Source organism: Lepidochelys olivacea (genome assembly GCF_965140295.1).
Source record: "Lepidochelys olivacea isolate rLepOli2 genome assembly, chromosome: 21".
Classification (NCBI taxonomy): domain Eukaryota; kingdom Metazoa; phylum Chordata; order Testudines; family Cheloniidae; genus Lepidochelys; species Lepidochelys olivacea.
In genome coordinates, this window is record NC_140431.1 from 9,900,987 (window position 1) to 9,924,668 (window position 23,682).

The following is a 23,682-nucleotide window of genomic DNA, read 5'->3' on the forward strand; positions in this document are numbered from 1 at the left end:
AAACACCCTCCCAAGACACCGGTTCCCAGCGTACACAGCACTGCTTCTTAGTCTCTCTCTCTCTCTCTCTCTCTCACACACACACACACACGACAGCACTGATTCACACACATGCACTCCTCCCCGCCAAAGACACCATGGATACATGCCCGGCATGACCCAGCACTGATCCACCAGACACGGACACAGACCGTGACAACACGCTGAAAGCCAGGCACACAGATGACACATGCAGAGGCAGAGAAGCCCACAGGTGCACACCCATGCACACACAGATCCCGTAACACACAACAGGTACAGAGATGACACCCTGAGACACAGACATCCCTCCACCAGACACAAACCCATCGCCAACACAGATACATATACAGATGCAAGATGGCATGCCAGGACACTGCCTGAACAGACACACGCAGCCTAAAATAAAAGTTACAACGATAGAAGAGCGTGTGGATTGCCATAACAGTGTGTGCAGGGAGAGAAGTGGTGGGTGGGAGGTGAGGGGAAGACAAGGTGTGAGTCTTCGGAAACCACAATCCCTTATCCAAGAGGTAGCCACTTTTCCGGCAGGGAGAGCAGGGACTGGGAGGGGAGGCCTGCGGGATATGTGGAGTCATTTGGCACAAAGTGTTCTGAAGAGGAGAAGGGGAGGGAGGGGAAAACATGTTTAACAGCAAGCATAACCAAAGGAGGAAGTGACTGTCTCTGGGTGTAATTTAGTGCTCCACCCTGCAGTTCGTTGGCAGGCAAAACTCCCATTGAAGTCAGCAGGAGTTTTGCTTAACTAGAGACTATGGTTCCCAGCCCTTAGTCATTAGCTACTGTCTTTTATTCACGGTCCTTCAAGTGGAATAGGTCTCTTGCAATTAACAAGTAACAAGAGTGAGTGGGCAGGGATGGACCCACCCGGGGACTCGGTCCAACTTTCTTGTTGGATTCAACAGGAAAGGGTGCTGGGCTTCTCCAATTCACTCTGCCACAAGGAGACTGGGGAGATGGGGAAGCAGTTGCGGGAGACGAGGCCTAAAGAGAATTTCCACATGGAACACTTTCTGGAGGCTGAACAGCCAAATTGTGCCCTTTGTGGCTTCCACAGCACTCAGAGATGAGCTTGAAGCAACCAGCTCCATTCTACAGAGGTAAGTCAGTGCATGAATTACAATCATGGAAATGTAGGACTGGGAGGGACCTTGATAGGCCATCTAGTCCAGTCCCCTGCACTGAGGCAGGACTAAGTATTATCTAGTCCATCCCTGGCAGGTATTTGACTAACCTGTTCTTAAAACCCTCCAATGACAGGGATTCCACAACCTCCCTTGGTAACCCCAGTTCCAGAGCTAACCATGGGTGCTGCCGCATCCCCTGGCTTGAAGTGGTCTCCATCGTATACAGGGTTTACACTTTGATTTAATGGCTCTCAGCCCCCCCACTATACAAATTATTCCAGCGCCCCTGATCTTAATTGTCCTTATAGTAGAAAGTTTTTCTTTATACCTAACATGAATCTGCCTTGCTACAAAACTAAGCTGATTACATATACTTGTTGTACCCTTATGGAGCAGCGCAGCTCTGCAGGGGGCAAAGGACAGGACATAGGAGACAGTTCCTAGAGGTCTGAGGGTTTTCTACAGTGCCCAGCCTTCCCATATACCAGTGTAATCCCATTTACTTCAGTGGCATTGCACTTGATTTGCATCTGCAGCTCAGAGTTGGGACGCTGAGGATCGATGTGGGGAGAGCATGCCCATGCCACACCAGCAAGACGGAGCAGCTGAATGCCTCCTCCCTCCTTCTTGTGAAACTTGTCTCTTCTCTCCTGTCTCATTCCTCTTGCCCCATGGCTAATGATGATGTAGAGCTGGCTATATTGGTGCCCCATGATGTACAGCATCTGTCCCTTATTTGATGATGGATTCATGTGGGCTGGGACATTTTTTCCCTCCGATTGCCCACGACGTTGCAGTATTTATCTTGTTTGAAGGCAGAAGTGGCATCCCCGGGATGCCAAAAGGTTAGCAATGTTGTGTCTACGGCACAGTCCTATTCTTCTCTTTCTGCCTCATAAATGGCCCCTTTGGGAGAACCCATCTGGCAGCACCTTGAAGCAGTGGGAAGAGGATAATGAATCCCCCGCCCCCAGGCTGGTAGTTTGTATATCAACAACAGGCAGCTGCAGGGCATCAAATGTTTATAACTGACCTCAGACAACCTCTTTCCCCATCATGCTGAATGGGAAAGAAGCCTCCTACCCATCAAGGCTGGCTTCACCCCTGCTTTGATGTGCTACAAGGCCTGTCATATGGTAACCAGATACTCAGGAGAGTGCCAGCAGGTGGAATTCACCCTCGGGGAGCAGCTGGCCTGTCCGTCATTCAGACAATTCAGTAGAAGGAGATTCCCTTGGGGTAAAAGCTATATTCAGTTCAGTGCTGATAAAAGATTTATAGCCCTGGATATCAAGGGTCTAAACCGCCTCTCACTTGCACCAGGAGTCAACTCCAATGACACCAATGGAATATTGAGGGGGAAATCAGGCTATAAAGTTCTATGTGTAGAATGAGTGCAGGGTTAGCTGCAGCAGGGCAACTAGGAACGAGAGGGGAATTCAGTCGTCTGAAGCATGGGTCCAGACTAGGGCTGGCTGGAAAGCAAGAATTCTGTTTCCTGAAAAGTTTGGCTGCGTCGATACCAGCATTAAGACATAAGCAGGACCTTTCCAAATTTTTCACGAAAAGCCAGAGAGAGAGACCGTGACACTACCCCAGAGTAGCTAATAACCCAGTGGTTATGGCTCTCATTGAGGGGGGTGGGAAACCCAGGCCTGATTCAGAGCAGGGCCATGAACCTGGCACACCCCAGGTGAGTCCTCTACCCACGGGGCTAGAGAGTCTCTTCCTCAATCTCAGTTTCTCCTGTTGGAGCCATTCCACTTTGTATAAATAATTAAATAGTAATTGGTCCCAAAAGGGAATGAGGCTGACTCGACAGCCACACAGTTAGGGCGCTCATCTGGGATGTGGGGGGCTGGCCTACTGGTTATGCAGGGGTGGGTCTCCCATCCTGGACCCAAGAAACCTTCCTGATCAAAAATGTTTTGTTGAGAAATCCCCGATCAGCTCTGGTCCAGACAGAACTTCACCAGAGTCTGGGGGAAGGATGAGAGAGGGAAAAGAGGGGGTGTTTGGACCCATGTCCAGCTCACGTCCGGCAGCCTGCATGCTTTGAAGAGCTCAGACACACACGCGCTCCGGATCCAAATAAAATTTGATCAGGAAAGATTGTGAAATGATGTCTCCAAGGTGCATACGAATCAAAGTGAAAAGCAATGAAGATTGCTAGACATGGGATACGCACACACATGCTGGTGGACAAATGTGGACTCCTCAGATACAGCACGCCCACAGCAACAATGCTGCTGGTGAGGACGCATTAGTCATTGCATCACACAGTGCACTGAGCAGCTACACAAGCACCACAAGGTGGCAGGTCAACCCAAGCAGTACTCTGCCTTCGGATGGGGTTCCCAGGGAAGCAGCACCACACTGCACCCCAGCCCGGGAGAGTGAGCTCTTGCATCAGTTCAGAACAGCAAACTTCCTCCTATTGCTTTTCTGGAGTGTAGAGCAGATTGGAATTGAGCAAGCATTTCTGCTGCTCTCCCCAGCCTGCCAATAGCCTTTACTGTGGATCAGCAGCAATGGTGGGGTGAGTGATGGGGTATGCATCCAAAAACAGGGCCCTAAATAGATTAGTGTGGACCCGAGAGACCAATTATGGTACCTGGCTACACCCAGAGGGAGAGCCAGGCTTTACAGGCTGGTTATTATAAAGAGAGAACGTTTGTAGCAGAAAAGCGTTGCTGGAAAGTAGTCTGCGGTCATCCTCTGGGAGGTCGTGAGGAGGAAACCCAGGGGGAGAATAAGCCCAGGATCCAAGCCCTGAAAGAAGGGTCAACGCAAAGAAATCGTGGGGAAGAAAGGCTGGGTAGGAAGAAGCCGAGGGAAGCAGCAGCAAGGAGTGGGACTGTGCAGACTTGGGTTGCTGGTTATAGGAACCTAGCGTAGAGGGAGGACTGGGTTCCCTATTCCAGCCCCTGGGAAGGTGGCATAAAGCCAAGAAGATGCACGGACCATGGGGACCTGAGCTGGGGCTGAAGACCTTTTCTACGGGCACCTGACTCTTATCTGTGGCACTTTATCTGGCCAGAGGGGCAAGTCACAAAGAGTAAGCACCCCTAGTCGGGGGGGGGGGGGGGGAGGGGGGAGGGGGAGGAGAGAGAGAGGGCTCACAGCATGAGTAACTGAAGGAAGGGAATACCAGTTGGGGCAAAAGCTAATTCACAGACCCGTCCACAAGGTGGCGCTCCTGCACTGAGTGAAACCTTTTACAAGGTGCAAAGCAAGCTTCTAATTCAGGGCAAGATTGTGACTTTCCCCAGTGTGTCCCCTAACTACCCTGAGTGGGGCACAGCATGTAGGCATGGGAGGACAGCCTCTGCCTGCAGATGCGTAGGCAAGGATGGGTGGAGCCTTGCCTCTGCTCCCAACATACCAGCCAGAAGGAGCAAGGGCATGTGACGGGGAACCAGGAAGGGAATTATGACTCTCAGTCCCTGATTGCTCCTGGGGGTGCAGTTAAATGCTGCCCCGTGTTATGGGCTGAGAGTACAGTGTCTGTCTAGCCTGAGGTTAGTTAGGGAACGTGGTGCCCATGGCAGGTCTTTTGCAAAGGCCTTACCAAGGAGAGCAAACTCCCTGCTCAGGTCTGCAGCTGCCCAGGCCCCTTGTAGCTGGAAATGTTTGGGGTGAATGTAGCTGCCAATGGATGTTCCCAAAGATCCCTAAAGAATGGCTGAGCAGTCGGCAGCAGGGGAAGAGCTGGCATGGCCAGGCGAGCCACAGGGGCTGGCAGGAGACACCTCCAGACTGGGTTAGGAGGGGCTGGTCATTGTGGGGCCCAGAAGGGACTCTTAGTCTTTTATTAAAGCCTAGTTTTCTTTGTTGCCAATACAACTAGACAGGCCAGATCTGAACTCTGGGGAAATTTGGCTCTGAACTTGATGGCATGTACATATGTCTGGGAGGGGACACCAGGTGCATCTCTAGCATGACACATGTTTAACTGCTAACAGCAAATACCTGCATGCATGCCATTTTGCAGGGTTGAGGGGATCTCCTCCAGAGATGCTCCCAGCCCTCCCCCAATGCATCCATCTGTGCTCCTTATGTCACGTCAACTCCAACAGAGAGCTTCAGAAGGCAGTGCCTTACTTCTATTTACACATGTCACCCTGGACGGATGATTCAAGCAGCATTCAGCTCCCAGGAGGAAAGCATCAGCAAAAAAAGCCTCTTTCATGTAGGTGGATAACTGAAAATAAAAAGATAGAATTATTAGCACTTAATACTTTTCTTGACTCCCTGGTGTTTTCTCCCAAAATCTCCAAGTTCTTTAGCTAAACTAGTCAAGCCAGTGGGAGTCCATTTTTTCCTTCTTGCTAAGAGAAGGAGGAAGGCCTTCTCCCAGCAAGTAAAGGCACTGGAGGGATTTGGGAAACCGGGGTTCAATTCAGACTCTATGGGACCTGTGGCATATCGCTTAGTCTCTCCGCACCTCATATCCTCCCTGTAAAATGGGGATCCTTCTTCCGTTGTCTATTCAGACTACAAGCTCTTCATATCAGGGACTATCTCTCACTCCATTTCTATACAGCACTATGGGGCCACAATCTTAGTTGGGGCCTCTAGGTGACTGTAAAACACAAATCTTATGAACCCCTCAGTTGGGGCCTGATTCTTGTGATTCATTCACGGTGTGCAAGCAGAGAAGTTACATACAAACATAAAATACCACTCTTGGAAAGTTGCAATGTAACCCTTACGTTACTTCTTAGAATCCAGAACCTTAACACACAAGAACCAAAACCAGAGAGAGACAAAGCAGGCTGCTTTCTAAGGCAGAGAGACACAGCTCAGTCCACCTTGCTCTCGGCTGGCTCCTGGCAGGCTGACTGCTGAAATCACATGCTTTCCTACAGTCGCTAGCCTGAAAGCAGGCCCAGGAAACCCCTTATGCTTCAAGTGAATGTTTGTAATTTTATCTGAGTCTTCAATACATAGCCTTGGCAGAATTCAATTTTCTCTATTTTTTTATCATTTCAACAGACAATCGGTTTACTTTTTAGCTTTTTTAATATTTGCATCAATTTAAATTTTCACAGTTGAGTGAAATTATGGGTTTTAAGCATTTTTTTCTAGTTTTATGCATTTAAATTTTCACAGTTGCAGGGAAATTACGGGGGTGTAAAAATGTAGTAATTTAATGACAGTAGAGGCTGCGATTCAAAAAGTTAAAGCTATTTAAATGGTGCCTTTGCGCCAGCTCCATTAATGCAGACATCAGTACACATGAGGGTGGGACCCAATATGTTCCCAAAGCAGCATTTTCCTTACTTTGCCTATCTGTAAATTTTGATCATCATTGATGGAAATATTTTTGGTCCGATTGTGTGTAGGGTGAAATCGACATTTCCCAATCAAAATCCTTCTGACCCCATCAGTACTCCACAATTCTCTCCTGCCTTGCACCCCATGCCCTGGATTACACCCATACACAATGGGTGTAAAATGCTGCCAATGATGTGAAAGGAGAAAGCTGATGTGGTAGCATTTTACACCCAGTGTGTAAAGAGTATTGCTAACCCCAAGCATTCAGAAATCGAGAGACTGGTTTTAAAATCACAAATTAAAAAAAATGTTTTTTATTTGCATTCTGATCTTCTAGGGTCCACTTGAGTTCTTTTTTCAAGCTTTTCTCTGCAACCATGAGCAACTTTTCATTTTGAAATGAAAGATGGGATTATCACCTAATCCCATGACTCCAGGAGCTGGTACTTTAAGAAAGACACCAAGTATTTTAAGACTTGTAATAAAATCTTGATAGTTGACAGCAATGTATAAATAATAGTACAGTATGCAATGCAAGAGAGAATCAGGCATTTCCAATGCTCCTTCCCACACTGGCTCTAGTGCAGCTGAGACACTGAGCAGGGTCAGTGGCTATATATGAGAGGGTCTGATGCTGGCTGTGAATGCAGGCATGCTCTAATTGCCTGAATGATTCAGACCTAGCAGACTCCTGAGAATAAGGCGGGGCTGCCCCAGAGATAATCCCTGAAAAGCTGCGGGGAGCTGCAATGTCATTACCACTGCACTGCAAAGAACAGTCATTGCTCTGGGTCTGACCACAGGTTTATTCCACTTAGGTTAAGCGCCCAGCCCGCCCAGGGCCCTGTAACTCTCCTGCTCTCTGTTCCATCCACATTGATCGCTTTGCTGCAGCTCCCCCTGTAATTTCAGAAATAAAAAAAGGTCTGTTTATGTCTTGGGCTTTTAAAACCCTTGTAAACATCAGGTGTCTCCAATGGTTCAGAGCAGATTCATAGCCCAGTGCCAATCTGCTCCCGCCAGCCTTCAATTCCTCTCCTTCCTCCCTCCAACCCTTCCCCTGCTGTCTCTCTAGTCCTCAATGTCTGGCTCCTGCCTCCCCAGCCTGCTCCCTGACCTCTCCCCCTGTTCTTTGCCTGTTCCCTCTCCCGCCTGTTCGATCTGCCAGTGCCAGTCTCTCTATTCCCCCACACCTACCTCCTCTCTCACCTGCTCTGTCTATGGTATCTCTGCCCCTCTGCTCCCTCTCCCCTACGCACATTCTCTCTCTCTTTGTTCCGTTTTCTCTCCATCTTCTGTCTTATTTCTCCCTCTGCCTTTTCCCCTGCTCTCCTCCCCTCCCTCTGCTTTCCCTCCTCCTTTCATCCCCCGCCCCCTCCGTTCTCTCCCTCCCTCCCCTGGTATCTGCTCACAGTTTACTGATCCCAACATGATAAATCTCTTGCCATTTTAATGCTTTTTCCCCCCCAGGGCCAACCAAGTGTTGAATACATTTCTTTTTGATTCTTACACCCAAAGTGCGGTTTTACAGACGCTAAACCACTCCAATGACATTAAATTGCAGCTTTGCAGCCACCGCCTACCGCTAGCAGCTGTCTCCAGCTGCTTGCATTATTTAGACTCGCCCACTGTGTTGCAGGGGTCTAGGCAGCTGGTCCCAATACCTACTGCTCCTATACACACTCAACAATGAGCCCTGGGATTGCCGGGCAACTCCATGGCAAAAGCAGCTCAGAGGAGAGTCACTGTGGGAAGAGGTGGGAATTATCTCCTCTATTCTACCACAGCATGCTGGACCTTGGAGCAGGGGTGCCCAAACTGAGCAGCACCAAGGCCCACGTTTGTGACCATGATACTGAATCCAGGACCTTCAAGATGAGCCTCAACCCACTTAAGTTAATGGAGTAACTCCACTAACTGGTAGTGGTAGTAGACTTTTATCTTCTGTGCATTGTGGGCGTGTGTATACAGCCCCTAACACAATGAGGTCCTGATCCCAGATTGGGGTTTATAGGCATGATGTCAATGCAAGTAATAAACAGTAATAATCACGACAGGGCTGAATTTCTGATGAATCTGGGTTGTTTGTGGCTTTGGGTGGGCCACATGGAAACATGCACAACCCAGCTCTGTGCACTTTATTTCTCGTTTATCAGGATCTGCTTTATTTTTCATGTTCCCCAGACTGACAAATGGGTAGAAAACAGACTCCTGGCTATTACCTGTATGAGTTGCCTGCTGCCTCTCTCCCCTTGGCAGTGGCTGAAAGCAGAAGAAGCAGGAGTGGCATATAAATTTCCTCTCTCCCTTAATAAATACCTCTATTACCTTGCTGATTCTCCCAGCTTTGTCCAGCTGGCTGGTACAGTCTCTCTCTCTCTTTCCCTCTCACTTGCTCGATGACTTTCTGCCTGCCAGCCAGATGTGATAAACTGCTCTTTTCATTTCCACGAGGAATAAACAGCCAGGCCTAATCACAAAGGAAGTGCTTGCAGCAAAGGTTTGTGGGCCAGCAACTGGAATCTTGCCGCACTCCCTGGTTGGATTGGCGCTCAGGGAAGAGAAATGTTTCCCTGGCCATGGCACAGATGGGTAGTTTTGGTCCATGTGCCCTTTGGAGCAAGATTAGGGTCATTTCATTTCTTTGGCACTGCAGAGGCTGACGGCTGCCAGCCTCTGTGAATGATTTCATTCAGGAAGGAAAGTGAAATCAGTTCTTTCTTTTAAACTTTATCTGGTGCTATTTCTGCTCCGTATAGGGTCAGCCCAGGCTTGGCCTTAGAGAGATCCAGTGGTGTAATGTGATGGCCAACACACTGGGGATCTCCGGAGCTACAAGCATAAGCTGTTACAGCTTGAGCTTAAGAGCCAAGGTTTTGTAGATGGGGGCTGTAGCAACTCACATCCTCTGTTGATTGCCGAGAAAGGAACCACAACACACACACACACAATGGGCAACATAACGCTGGGAAGCACAGGCTGGCAGCTAGAGAGCTGGAGAGAATCCTAGAATTGTAGCATGGAATGGACCTCGAGAGGTTTTCTAGTCCAGTTGCTTGCACTCATGGCAGGACTAAGTATTATCTAGACCAGTGGTTCTCAAAGCTGGTCCGCTGCTTGTTCAGGGAAAGCCCCTGGCGCGCCGGACTGGTTTGTTTAGCTGCCGCGTCCGCAGGTTCGGCCGATCACGGCTCCCACTGGCCGCGGTTCGCTGCTCCAGGCCAATGGGGGCTGCAGGAAGCGGCGCGGGCCAAGGAACGTGCTGGCCACCCTTCACGCAGCTCCCATTGGCCTGGAGCGGCGAACCGCAGCCAGTGGGAGCCGCGATCGGCCGAACCTGCAGACGCAGCAGGTAAACAAACCGGTCCGGCGTGCCAGGGGCTTTCCCTGAACAAGCGGCGGACCGGCTTTGAGAACCACTGAGCTAGACCATCCCTGACAGGAGTTTGTCTAACCTGCTCTTAAAAATCTCCAATAATGGAGATTCCACAACCTCCCTAGGCAATTTGTTCCACTGCTTAAGCACCCTGACAGTTAAGAAGTTTTTCCTGATATCCAACCTAAACCTCCCTTGCTGCAATTTAAGCCCATTGCTTCTTTTGCTTCTTGTCCTATCCTCTGAGGTTTATGAGAACAATTTACCTCCTTCCTCCTTGTAACAACCTTTTACGTACTTGAAAACTGTTATGTCCCCCCTTAATCCTCTCTTCTCCAGACTAAACAAACCCAATTTTTTTTCAACCTTCCCTCATAGGTCCTGTTTTCTAGACCTTTAATCATTTTTGTTGCTCTTCTCTGGACTTTCTCCAATTTGTCCACATCTTTCCTGAAATGTGGCGCCTAGAACTGGACACAGTACTCCAGTTGAGGCCTAATCAGCGTAGAAATGAGCGGAAGAATTACTTCTTATGTCTTGCTTACAACACTCCTGCTAATGCATCCCAGAATGAAGTTTGCATTTTTTTGCAACAGTGTTACACTGTTGACTTATATTTAGCTTCTGAGCCACTATGACCTCCAGATCCCTTTCCACAATACTCCTTCCTAGGTAGTCATTTCCCATTTGGTATGCATGCAACTGATTGTTCCTTCCCAAGTGGAGTGCTTTGCATTTGTCCTCATTGAATTTCATCCTATTGACTTCAGATCATTTCACCAGCTTGTCCAGATCATTTTGAATGTTAATCCTATCCTCCATAGCACTTACAAGCACTTGTATCGTCCACAAACTTCTCCCTCGCGGGGTCCCGGAGCCCAGAGCCCAGGACACAAGCCAGCTACGGTATTAAATTGCAGTGTAGACATACCCACAGTGTAGACATGCAGACTCAATAAAGAATCCCTTTTGAAATCCATTTTATTTTTAGGCCAGATGAACTGCGTCTGCAAGAGATTGAATGTGAGCATCCTCTTGTGAAAACCATCTACCCCAAAGGACAGCCGTTAATGTCCATATTTGAGAGGCTCTGGTCGCAAACAATGGCCTGGCATTTATTGGAGCAGTAGGACCAATAACCCCTGGCTAAGTAGCATTTTGGGTCATGTTGAAAATCCCCTTCTAGATCCCACTGGAGATTCTTCATTGCTTGCTCCTAAAACCTTGTAGATTTGAATATTGCTGACTTTGACTAGCTAGTATGTTACACCCCAGAGGTAGCTGCATTACAGTGTTCGGGGAGCAATTCCTGCAGATACTGTGAGTAAAGCACTTTGGTGCTACAATAAAATCTTTCTTATGGCTACTGAATTTTCAAACTCAGGAGGGCAAGTTTATTTCCCAGAGGATGTCCTGTCCCCTGTGTCTAGTTCAGCAGAGTCTCTGATTCGGAACATATGCAGAATAAATCTTCTTAAATATCATCTCCTCCTCCCACCCCCATTCTTATAATTTTTTTTTGCAGCATCTTGGTGATGTTTTAAGCTATAAAGTGACCCTGTGACACTATCCTTTCAGGGGTGCCTTGACATTGCATCAGGGTGCTGATGACGGTCTCATTTTGTTTGCACACAGGCTTTAAATACAGTACTTCTATAGTACAGGAAGCACTTGCCAGATTATTTGGTCACTAAAATAGGGAGGAAATATTGTTTAGTTGTTAAAGCATGAGATTAGGAGTCAAGAGATCTGGATTCTGTTCTTTACTCTGCTACAAACTTACTGCATGGCCTTGGGCAGGTTTGTTAACCAATCTGTGGCTCAGTATTCCCATCTGTAAAATGAGGATAATACCTGCTTCCCCCCACCCCACTGGTTACATCACTGCAAGGTATCGTTATTACAACACCCCACTGGGCACTGTACAGACACATGGTAAGAGAAACAGTCCTTGCCCTGAAGAAGAGTTTATAATCTAAGTAAATGAGACAAAGAATGGGAGGGGAAACTGAGGCACAGAGGAGCAGTGATGTGCCCAAGATGATTCAACAGGTCATTGGCAGAGCTGGGAATAGAGCCCAGGTCCCCTGCATCCCAGCCCACTAGGCACACTACCTCTCTGTCCGCCAGAATGGGTGAAGCGAGATGCCTCCCCTAAGTATTAAAAAGGTGTTACTGCACGAGCCTTTCACCTGAGGGTAAGCGACTTCAGATTGACAAGTGAAAATGTGTCTGGTTGTTCCCCTCCAGCAGCGGAAGGTCAGGAGAAGATCAGGCTAGAGCTAGCTGGCTTGTTGCAGCTGCACTGTCAGAGCTACATAGGAGGCCCATACTGGGATAGCAGAGGGTGCTGCAGCTGGTAAGGATCGAGGTGTATTAGCAAGGCTGGAGTAGCAGGAAGAACCTCAGGGTGCACTAGGAGAGCCATATAAGGGGCCTAGGACTGAAAGAGCATGTGGTCAGTAGAGAGATGCCGTGGGACAGAGTGGAATAGCCGCTGGGGCCGGAGGAAAGCTGTGGAGACAGCTTGCCCAGCACTCCCCTATTCTCTAGACTGTGCTGCTGTGACTCTCAGAGTACCAGATTAACTCCACACGTACCTCCAATGCCCTGTACCAACATGGCATGCTATCCACTAATTGGTGACAGGGCGTCTGTGTGGGGGGATGGGAGGGAGGCTGTCCAGAATCAAACAGGTCACGTTGCACCATACTCAGAGCGGAGATCGCACTCTGTTGTATGCTCTCCTGGTTCCTCACTGTGGGAGCAGCGCTCATTAGCAATAATGAGTTTCGTGCTTTCCCACCAAGGAGAGGATTTAGCCCTTAGCCCAGACGGCGTGTTGCACAGAGCAGGGAGCTGCAGCGGTTTCAAAAGGAGGCCATCCACTGTGTGTGTGTGGGGGGGGGGGGCTGCAAGGGCACAGCTAGAAAGAAATGGATGCATCTCCCTGTGGGAACTGAGCCCAGGTTCATTAGATGATGAATTAACAACTCCATTCTCTAGTGGGGACTTCACCAGAGGCAGCCCACTCCCATGGTCCTACCTCCGTGGACAGGGAGGAAGCTGCTGGCAGTCTGACTCTAATTCATTTTTCCAATGGTGAATGCAGGCAAGGTTGCATTCAGATCCCATGAGTACATCTGAGGATGCCAGGGTGCCAAGCACCACTCTGGGGGCATGCTCAATTGGTTCCGACAGAAAGTCTGATGCAAAACGCCCATCAGGGTACATGGGTTTTGGATCAAGGGCATGATCTGGGTTCTAAAACTGTTTTTAAAGCTTTCCAGCAAACACCTGTTTAGGCTGGGGGGAGGAAGGAAAAGACTTTGGGCCTGATTCTCGGCTGCTCTGCACCTGACGTTGTCAAGCACACTAGTGCAAAGTGCTTTCACGTCAGACTGGGAGCCTTCTATCCACCCACGTGCTGCCAGCCAACGTGGCTGCTCCAGGTGCAAGTACCACAGTGAAGGGGGTTGGGGGCGGAAGAGCTCAAGGCTTTATGACCATCTCCAGCTCTGCTCTGCCTTAGAATATGTGACCTTCCACAGCCTGTATTTTAAACCCATGTGGTTGTTTTTTCTCCCCCAGCTGATTCAATTTTTAAACCATGTTTGTTCTAGCTAAAGAGAATGCTGCATTGGAGGCTGGGGAACTCCTCCCACGCAAGCTGGGCTGACACGTGGGGTTCCGTTACTGCAGTAAATATCTGCTAGTTAGGTTGCATTTTTGTTGGTTTCTCTCATCCTTGTTTTCTCTCTGCTCCATTTTCCGCTGGCCTCCAGCTACCCGTATCTACATTCACCCCCGCAGTGTCACAGAACCTCACAGACACTCGTGAACGTGTCCTCCCCCAACTAATAAGGAGCATTAGTCCTGTTTTACAGACTGGGGGACAGAGGGACAGACTAAGGTCCTCAAAGACACCTAACTCCCCTTGCAATCACTGGAGGTTTAATTAATTTTTCCAGTGGCAACTTTGTGTTTGGATTCCACCAGCACTGTGGCTTGAAAGCATTTCTCTGGAGATGTCAAGAGTCCTTGTAAATCCATGGGAGTGATGTGCCTAAATACCTTTGATGGCCTGGGCCTAAGTGACTTGCCTAGGGGCCAACAGGGAGTTTGTGGCAGAGCCAGGAATAGATCTCTGATCTGCTGAGGGCCAACCCAATGCCTTCTCCACAAAACCATCCTTCCTCTCCCCTCTGAGCTTACTCTTTTCCCAGGCTCTATTCTGCCTAGGACACAGCCCCATAGAGCATTTGCTGCTCAAGCTCACCCCATAATATTCCAGTGGGTTGGAAACTGGGTCTGATGCCTTTGCCCCTACTTGTAACACTGACACAAAGCTCAATAAGGGAGAAAATTAAACTGGACCCAAATTAATTAATTAATCAATTAAATCAAAGGGCATGTAAACAGCCTGCAGGCCTGGTGCGTTTGATGCTTGCTTGGCTCCGCTCCCTATTCCTTTCTGTTTGAACATTTCTTTGCTAATAACGGCACCAGGTATGGGGCTTTGTCTGCTAGAATTGAGGGCTTAACCCTGGCACTGGGCGTGTGAGCTACAGGAGAAATTATTGAAGGTGGGGGATGTGCTGCCAAAGAAGAAAAGGAGCTGAAAATGTGCTGGGAAGGGACTTGTGAAGTGTGCCAGGGCTCTGAGGAGAATACAGACCAGTGACTGGGAGGGATGGGATAGGGGCAGGTCCCCATCTTGGCTTGGCGCAGAGATCTGATTCTTTGGAGACACCTCAAGCACTCACAATAGGAGGCCCAAACACCAGTAACTCAAACACATGCAGGGGTGCAAGTTACTAGACTAGAAAACCTCTCAAGGTCCCTCCCAGTCCTATGATTCTATGATTCAAAAAACACTGTGAAGTCAGCACAGCTCATTCATAGGCTTGGCAGGTACACGTCGATTTCACTGTACACACGCAAACTGACAAAAAATATTTCCAGCAACAATAATTGAAATTTAGAGGTAGGCAAAGTAACACAAATGTTGCTTGAGAACTTATCAGAGTTTGATTTGAGGATATTTACTTTGTCTATTATGACAGGTGATGTTAACAATGTGTGTCATAAGGGTTATAAAACTAACTTTTTTGAATCTCAACCTCTGCTGTCATTAAATAAATATTATCTGACCATCCCTCCATAATTTCCCACAACTGAGAACATTGAAAATCGACAAAAATGGGAGAAAATACTTAAAAATAAACAATATTATCCATCAAAATTATGAAAAAAATAAAAATGGAATTCTGCCAAACCTCCTTCTCCTACTGCTCGATATTTTAGTCCTAGGTAGCAATACGGTTGCAGCTGAAAGCATACTGGGGAGATGGGAACTCCTTGCTTATTTAATTCCACACACACTAAGGCTCTGTCCACCCTGCAGTCAAACCCAACCCAGCTTAGACTCCGATCTGGGATCAAAACCATTAACTGTCTACAATAGACACGCTGCAATCACGGTATCAAACCTTTATGGAAATGTTGCCAGGTCCACAGCCCGAAGACAGATGTGGAAGCCAGTCCTGTACCCAATGCAATGCAGTGCAGCCATAATGCAGCTGGTAGCTCATGGACCAACTTCCTTGGCGATACCGTATGTGTCATGGTCTTTGGCCATGAATTAGAAATTGAATTTGAGGAAGATGAATTAGATTAATTGAATTTGAGAAAGATGAAATTTCTATTGAGCTGGGAGTCTTGACCAGGGGTTCCCTTTCCAGCTCTGCTACCGACTTGCTGTGTCACCTTGGAGTAAGTCAATTTGCTCTGTGCCTCAATTTCCCCCCATGAAGAGCTTGGTGATCCTTGGATGGAAAGGGCTACCAGTGCAAGTTGTCATTTTCTCCTTTTAGGAGCCAGTCTCCATGCCTTGTGACCAAACCCCAAACCTGAGACAGTGCATGAGGCGGGAAGGGAACTGAAGAACTCATCTGTAGGGAGGAGCTATCCATTCCTTCTCGTTTTATTAGGTCCAGACAACCTGATTCTGAGAGGAGCCAGCCAACTTTGGAAACCTTCACGCATTGCTTGAACCAAGCTCGGAGGCCAACATTTTCCAGTCTGGAGGCCTAAAGTAAAGCTGCTGAATCAGTTAGACACCTAAATAGAGGCAGCAGCCTTGTTTTCAGAGAGCAACCCACAGCTCCCACTGAGAATGCAACCCTGGGGACAAAGGCTATTTTCACTGCATTTCCAGGCCAGAAGGAAAATGAAGTGAATGTCTCAGAAGGGACCCAGTTCCCATTACACATCCAGCCCCAGTTTTGCAGAGCACCGAAGCCTGGCTAGGAGAAGCTACCATGTGCTGGGGGCTTAGCCAAATGGAACCTCCAATAAATCACCTCCAAAGGGCAACCCAGCGTGCCGTGGATGTTGAACTGCACCGTGCCAGGATGTGGTGGATTCAGCTCAGCTGGGTCCCTTGTTGCATTCAGAGTCGTTGCACACCTCCTGGGCTACCCCTGCTAGACTTGTGCCGGCGTTATTTAATAGAGGGAGGGAAGCAGGGACAAATGACCCTATAGCTACAGTGCTTACAATTTCATCAAGATGGGGCAGGCGGAGCAGAAAGGTTTGATCATGGTGGAAAATCCGTCATGGAAATAGTTTCTGCTTTAGTCGCCAGTGTAAGCAGTCTCCTGAGGCAGCGGCTCAGGAGCAGAAATTATACAGACGGCTTTGCCGGAAACCTGCTGATGGCAAAGCAAATCTTGATATATTGGCAAAGCTGAAATGCCAGCAGAAGCCTAGCACAGTGGTAGCAGGAGCAGCCAGCAAGGGCTCTCAGCAGAGGGATAATGCAAGGTGTCTGAAGGAAACAGGGCTGGGAGGCTAGATTAGAGGCTGTGGATGGAGACACTGCAACTAGCTGCAGGAAACATCTAAGAACATAAGAATGGCCATACTGGGTCAGACCAAAGGAGCATGGAGGATACAGCCCATGGCATCTTGGGGTTTCCCTGAGAGTTCCTCTAAAGTAACAGTAAGTTTCCTACAAGGACATTCACTTCAAGGTCTGAAGATGCTTTACAAATATTATCTAATTAACCTACCACATCTCTAAGCTAAGGAATTCTTATTATACCCAATGTACCAGTGGGTAAATTAAGGCACAGAGGGGTTAAATGCCTGGTCCAAGGACATTCAACAGAACTGGGTACATAAGAACATAAGAATGGCCATACTGGGTCAGACCAAAGGTCCATCCAGCCCAGTATCCTATCTACCGACAGTGGCCAATGCCAGGTGCCCCAGAGGGTGTGAACCTAACAGGTAATGATCAAGTGATCTCTCTCCTGCCATTCATCTCCACCCTCTGACAGACAGAGGCTAGGGACACCATTCCTTACCCATTCTGGCTAATAGCCATAAATGAACTTAAATGTGACTACCATGCCCTCCTGTTTTAACCACTCCCACCTAGAGGGGGAAAGGAAGCCAGGAGTCCTGACTTCCAGTTCCCCTACTCTAACCACTGTAGAACATTCATAGAATCATAGAATATCAGGGTTGGAAGGGACCCCAGAAGGTCATCTAGTCCAACCCCCTGCTCAAAGCAGGACCAATTCCCAGTTAAATCATCCCAGCCAGGGCTTTGTCAAGCCTGACCTTAAAAACCTCTAAGGAAGGAGATTCTACCACCTCCCTAGGTAACGCATTCCAGTGTTTCACCACCCTCTTAGTGAAAAAGTTTTTCCTAATATCCAATCTAAACCTCCCCCACTGCAACTTGAGACCATTACTCCTCGTTCTGTCATCTGCTACCATTGAGAACAGTCTAGAGCCATCCTCTTTGGAACCCCCTTTCAGGTAGTTGAAAGCAGCTATCAAATCCCCCCTCATTCTTCTCTTCTGCAGGCTAAACAATCCCAGCTCCCTCAGCCTCTCCTCATAACTCATGTGTTCCAGTCCCCTAATCATTTTTGTTGCCCTTCGCTGGACTCTCTCCAATTTATCCACATCCTTCTTGTAGTGTGGGGCCCAAAACTGGACACAGTACTCCAGATGAGGCCTCACCAATGTCGAATAGAGGGGAACGATCACGTCCCTCGATCTGCTCGCTATGCCCCTACTTATACATCCCAAAATGCCATTGGCCTTCTTGGCAACAAGGGCACACTGCTGACTCATATCCAGCTTCTCCTCCACTGTCACCCCTAGGTCCTTTTCTGCAGAACTGCTGCCTAGCCATTCGGTCCCTAGTCTGTAGCTGTGCATTGGGTTCTTCCGTCCTAAGTGCAGGACCCTGCACTTATCCTTATTGAACCTCATCAGATTCCTTTTGGCCCAATCTTCCAATTGGTCTAGGTCCTTCTGTATCCTATCCCTCCCCTCCAGCGTATCTACCACTCCTCCCAGTTTAGTATCATCCGCAAATTTGCTGAGAGTGCAATCCACACCATCCTCCAGATCATTTATGAAGATATTGAATAAAACCGGCCCCAGGACCGACCCTTGGGGCACTCCACTTGATACCGGCTGCCAACTAGACATGGAGCCATTGATCACTACCCGTTGAGCCCGACAATTTAGCCAGCTTTCTACCCACCTTATAGTGCATTCATCCAGCCCATACTTCCTTAACTTGCTGACAAGAATACTATGGGAGACCGTGTCAAAAGCTTTGCTAAAGTCAAGAAACAATACATCCACTGCTTTCCCTTCATCCACAGAACCAGTAATCTCATCATAAAAGGCGATTAGATTAGTCAGGCATGACCTTCCCTTGGTGAATCCATGCTGGCTGTTCCTGATCACTTTCCTCTCATGCAAGTGCTTCAGGATTGATTCTTTGAGGACCTGCTCCATGATTTTTCCAGGGACTGAGGTGAGGCTGACTGGCCTGTAGTTCCCAGGATCTTCCTTCTTCCCTTTTTTAAAGATTGGCACTACATTAGCCTTTTTCCAGTCATCCGGGACTTCCCCGGTTCGCCACGAGTTTTCAAAGATAATGGCCAGTGGCTCTGCAATCACAGCCGCCAATTCCTTCAGCACTCTCGGATGCAACTCGTCCGGCCCCATGGACTTGTGCACGTCCAGCTTTTCTAAATAGTCCCTAACCGCCTCTGTCTCCACAGAGGGCTGGCCATCTCTTCCGCATTTTGTGATGCCCAGCGCAGCAGTCTGGGAGCTGACCTTGTTAGTGAAAACAGAGGCAAAAAAAGCATTGAGTACATTAGCTTTTTCCACATCCTCTGTCACTAGGTTGCCTCCCTCATTCAGTAAGGGGCCCACACATTCCTTGGCTTTCTTCTTGTTGCCAACATACCTGAAGAAACCCTTCTTGTTACTCTTGACATCTCTGGCTAGCTGCAGCTCCAGGTGCGATTTGGCCCTCCTGATAACATTCCTACATGCCCGAGCAATATTTTTATACTCTTCCCTGGTCATATGTCCAACCTTCCACTTCTTGTAAGCTTCTTTTTTATGTTTAAGATCCGCTAGGATTTCACCATTAAGCCAAGCTGGTCGCCTGCCATATTTACTATTCTTTCGACTCATCGGGATGGTTTGTCCCTGTAACCTCAACAGGGATTCCTTGAAATACAGCCAGCTCTCCTGGACTCCTTTCCCCTTCAAGTTAGTCCCCCAGGGGATCCTGGCGATCCGTTCCCTGAGGGAGTCGAAGTCTGCTTTCCTGAAGTCCAGGGTCCGTATCCTGCTGCTTACCTTTCTTCCCTGCGTCAGGATCCTGAACTCAACCAACTCATGGTCACTGCCTCCCAGATTCCCATCCACTTTTGCTTCCCCCACTAATTCTACCCGGTTTGTGAGCAGCAGGTCAAGAAAAGCACCCCCCCTAGTTGGCTCCTCTAGCACTTGCGCCAGGAAATTGTCCCCTACGCTTTCCAAAAACTTCCTGGATTGTCTATGCACCGCTGTATTGCTCTCCCAGCAGATATCAGGAAAATTAAAGTCACCCATGAGAATCAGGGCATGCGATCTAGTAGCTTCCGTGAGCTGCCGGAAGAAAGCCTCATCCACCTCATCCCCCTGGTCCGGTGGTCTATAGCAGACTCCCACCACTACATCACTCTTGTTGCACACACTTCTAAACTTAATCCAGAGACACTCAGGTTTTTCTGCAGTTTCGTACCGGAGCTCTGAGCAGTCATACTGCTCCCTTACATACAGTGCTACTCCCCCACCTTTTCTGCCCTGCCTGTCCTTCCTGAACAGTTTATAACCATCCATGACAGTACTCCAGTCATATGAGTTATCCCACCAAGTCTCTGTTATTCCGATCACGTCATAGTTCCTTGACATCACCAGGACCTCCAGTTCTCCCTGCTTGTTTCCAAGGCTTTGTGCATTTGTATATAAGCACTTGAGATAACCTGTTGATCGCCCCTCATTGCCAGTATGAGGCAGGAGCCCTCCCCTCACAGACAATCCTGCCTGTGCTTCCTCCCGGTATCCCGCTTTCCCACTTACCTCAGGGCTTTGGTCTCCTTCCCCCGGTGAACCTAGTTTAAAGCCCTCCTCACTAGGTTAGCCAGCCTGCTGGCAAAGATGCTCTTCCCTCTCTTCGTAAGATGGAGCCCATCTCTGCCCAGCACTCCTCCTTCATGGAACACCATCCCATGGTCAAAGAAACCAAAGCCTTCTCTCCGACACCACCTGCGTAGCCATTCGTTGACTTCCACGATTCGACGCTCCCTACCTAGGCCTTTTCCTTCCATTCCTTTCAGGCAGGGCAATAGCTCCCTGGATTCCAAGCCCCCAGCCACTCTTGCTTGTATTCATTTTATTCTTCTTTAGTTCACAGGCTTTGGTTTCACTCCAAAGGGAAAAGCCAAGAAGGCTCAGCTGGTCTCAGACAGGACAGGATGTGATCCCAGATTCTCTGAGTACCCAGAGACTAGAGTTAGGAAAGACTGAGCAGGTCACTGGCTCATTAGCCTGGATGTAGAGTACTAGCCAACAGCTTTAAAAGGACACTGGATTGCCTAGGTGCGCTGTTGGCTGAGCCAATGGCCCGGTGAATAGCACAATGGCATCTGCAGGGAGCTCCGCTCTTTGGCATGGCAAAGGCTGGGAAAGGAGATGGAGTTAACAGGCTTGACGGGATAGGAGATGCAGAATAACCCGAAGTTCTGCGGACCAGTGCACTGGCACAACCAGGTCTGGGCTAGAAGGAGGCACTGCAGACGTAGCCATAAAAGGGGGGCAGGACTGCAGCTGAAGGGATATTGCAGGTTAGGATGAGGCGCAGTGGCTGAGCTGGGCTGGCAGGGCAGGATTGGAAGGGAGCTGCAGGGCAGGACTGAGAGGCATTAGCAAATTTAGCAGAGCTCTCTCAGGAGTCCAGGACTGGAATAGCGGGGAACTACAGTGTAGGATTGAGATGTATCGGCAGAACTGTGTGTGGGGAGCCTAGGACTGGAATAACAAGGGTGTTGCAAGGCAGGATTAAAGTGCCTCAGCAGAGTGGGAGATCAGGACTGGAACAGCAGCGGGGACTATGGTCCGGTCTGAAGAGAATCACGTAGGCAGAGTAAAAGCAAACACAATCTCATTTTCCAGAACCACGTACAGGGGATTTTACCCCCACCCCAAACTAACAGATCCAGTTTCAGCTGCACATTACCCTCTGCTAGCTAAATTAGAGGTCAGGCTAGAAAGGGTATCCTTATTTCACACCCTGGAAAACCAGTAGGATTTAGGCAACTTAAATCATGAAAATAATAATTAAAAACCATAAATCACATTAAAATTATCTGCAGCATTTAGGATACCGAGCCATCTCTGTGAATTTAAACAAGACAAATGTCTTTGGTGGAGGTAAAGTGTGAGAGATCAGTCATAATTTAATACAGAGCACACTGTGGTCAATCCTGTCTTAAGGCTTCTCCTAGCAAATGGACTCGCACATTGTCTTCTTCTAATTCATTTCACCAGTACCACTTCATAAAGCTGGGGGTCCATGTCCTTCAAGTTACCCATTACACTAGCCTCATGGGGCTCCCCTTCAGTTCCATTTGCCCTTCTGCCTCAGGAGGTCATCGACATCTACACAAAGCAGGGGTAAAATGCTACCACATCAGAATCCTCCACCCACGGCATTTTACACCCTGTGTAAATGATGACTCACGGTAAAAGGCAGGGGTGAATTAGGCCCTCTGTCCATCACAAAGCAGCCGTGTTGAAATACTGGCAGCTGCTAAACAGAGATCCCTGGTGACGTTGCTTGTTTTACATTTCGCTGCATTGTGCGTGTGGTCTGGCTTGTTTTTGTAGGGCCACTCATGAGCACTGACCTGCCTAGGTATTTGAGAATTGCTCTTGGATTCTGGGTTGCAAACACCTAGAATGTTATTCTAGGGTTGTTCATGACTGCTGGAGTCTTGCACACAGGGTCTTATTGTAGGGTTGCTTGTGAATGCAAGTACTGGGGTGTTATTGTAGGCATGGTAAGCCTATTAATGCTGTGGGGATTTGTTTTGTTTATAGAAAGAAACACCAAGGAAGTTGTTTTCTGGGCCAAACTCCTCACTCATCAAGAATCCCGCAGGCTCTTGCAGCGGACAGGAGGGAATTAAGAAGGTATGTCACACGTGAGGCCTGCCGACCATGATAGCGTCCCTTTAAATCAACGAGGCTCAAAAATGCCTGGCTCATTTGCATGGATATTTATTGAAAGCTATTTGTCTGGGATATGGCAGCTTAGCTCGACAGCTTGTTTACAAAATGGCCCTGCCCAGAGGCAACTCCTAGACACATTACACAACACGCAACAGCGCAAAGAGACAGATGAGGTACAGAATTTCGCTCCTGACGTGCCTTATTTAGCAGCTTTCTGGGGCACAGCTGATCGGGATCCTCAGTGTTATTCAAGCCAAGCTGGGCTGATGTCTCAGAACACTTCAGAAGACACCCTATTCAGAATCAATTTTGCTTCTATGCTGGTAAAATACCAATCCTCCTTTCCCCAAATTAAGCTCAAGCATGTTAGAGTGAAGACAAGATCTAGCCTCTTCTCTCTCTCTTTCTAGCTATTTATACAACCCCCTTCTCACCATATGTCTCAGCATCTCATAATTTTCAATGGATATAGAAACACCACCACCCTGGCAATGGGAAAACAGAGGCATAAAGAGATGGAAGGCCAAGATTTTCAAAAGCTTACCAGCAATTTTGGGTGCCTAAATTGAGATGCCTCAAAGGAGTCTGATTTACAGAGGCTCAGTGCTTTTTGAAAATCAAGCTGGGCAGCCATAATCGCTACTCATTTTTGAAATCCATGGAGGGCAGTGCTGCCTAGTGGATTGGGAGATGTAGATTCTCTTCCTGGCTCTGGCACTGGATGACTGGCTCTGGCACTGGGAAAATTACTTCACTTAACTGTGCCTCAGTTTCCCCATCTGTAAAATGGGAATAATGATACTGACCTCCTCTGGAAAGGACTTTGAGGTCTCCTGAAGAAAAGTGCTATAATAGCTAGCTACTATTCTAGTTGGCCTCTCCAACTTACCCACAGTGAGCAGACTGGGAACTGAACTGAGGTCTCCTGGATCCCAGCCCAATGCCTTAATCACATTCCTGTTTTGAAAGCCTCTGCTCTGTCCCCAGTTGAACTTTTTGCTAAAGCTGTGGGGAACTGGTGGCAGTTCTTCCCCACGCACATTTTCACAAATATTTTTGCTGTCATGTTTCAGGCAATTTTGCCCCTTTCCCTCAGATTTTGTGCTTTTCCCTTAAACTGGAGGAAGTGGCCATTCCAAAGCGAAAGCATGCACCAGTTCACATCTCTGAGCTGACTTCTGCTCAGAATGGGTACATTTGCCAGTTGGAAATGGATGCATTTTTAGTACAAGTAAAACTCTCCTTGGGGGT

General features: G+C 48.3%; 1 long non-coding RNA gene across 1 annotated transcript in view; it reads right to left on the bottom strand.

The window, feature by feature from the left end:
• The window catches only part of LOC311510998, a 120,941-nt gene that overhangs the window by 45,448 nt on the left and 51,811 nt on the right, over positions 1-23,682 (bottom strand). Inside the window, exon 3 of the long non-coding RNA XR_014709177.1 lies at positions 5,139-5,370. This is a non-coding gene — a long non-coding RNA (uncharacterized lncRNA). The remainder of the gene's footprint in view (positions 1-5,138; positions 5,371-23,682) is intronic.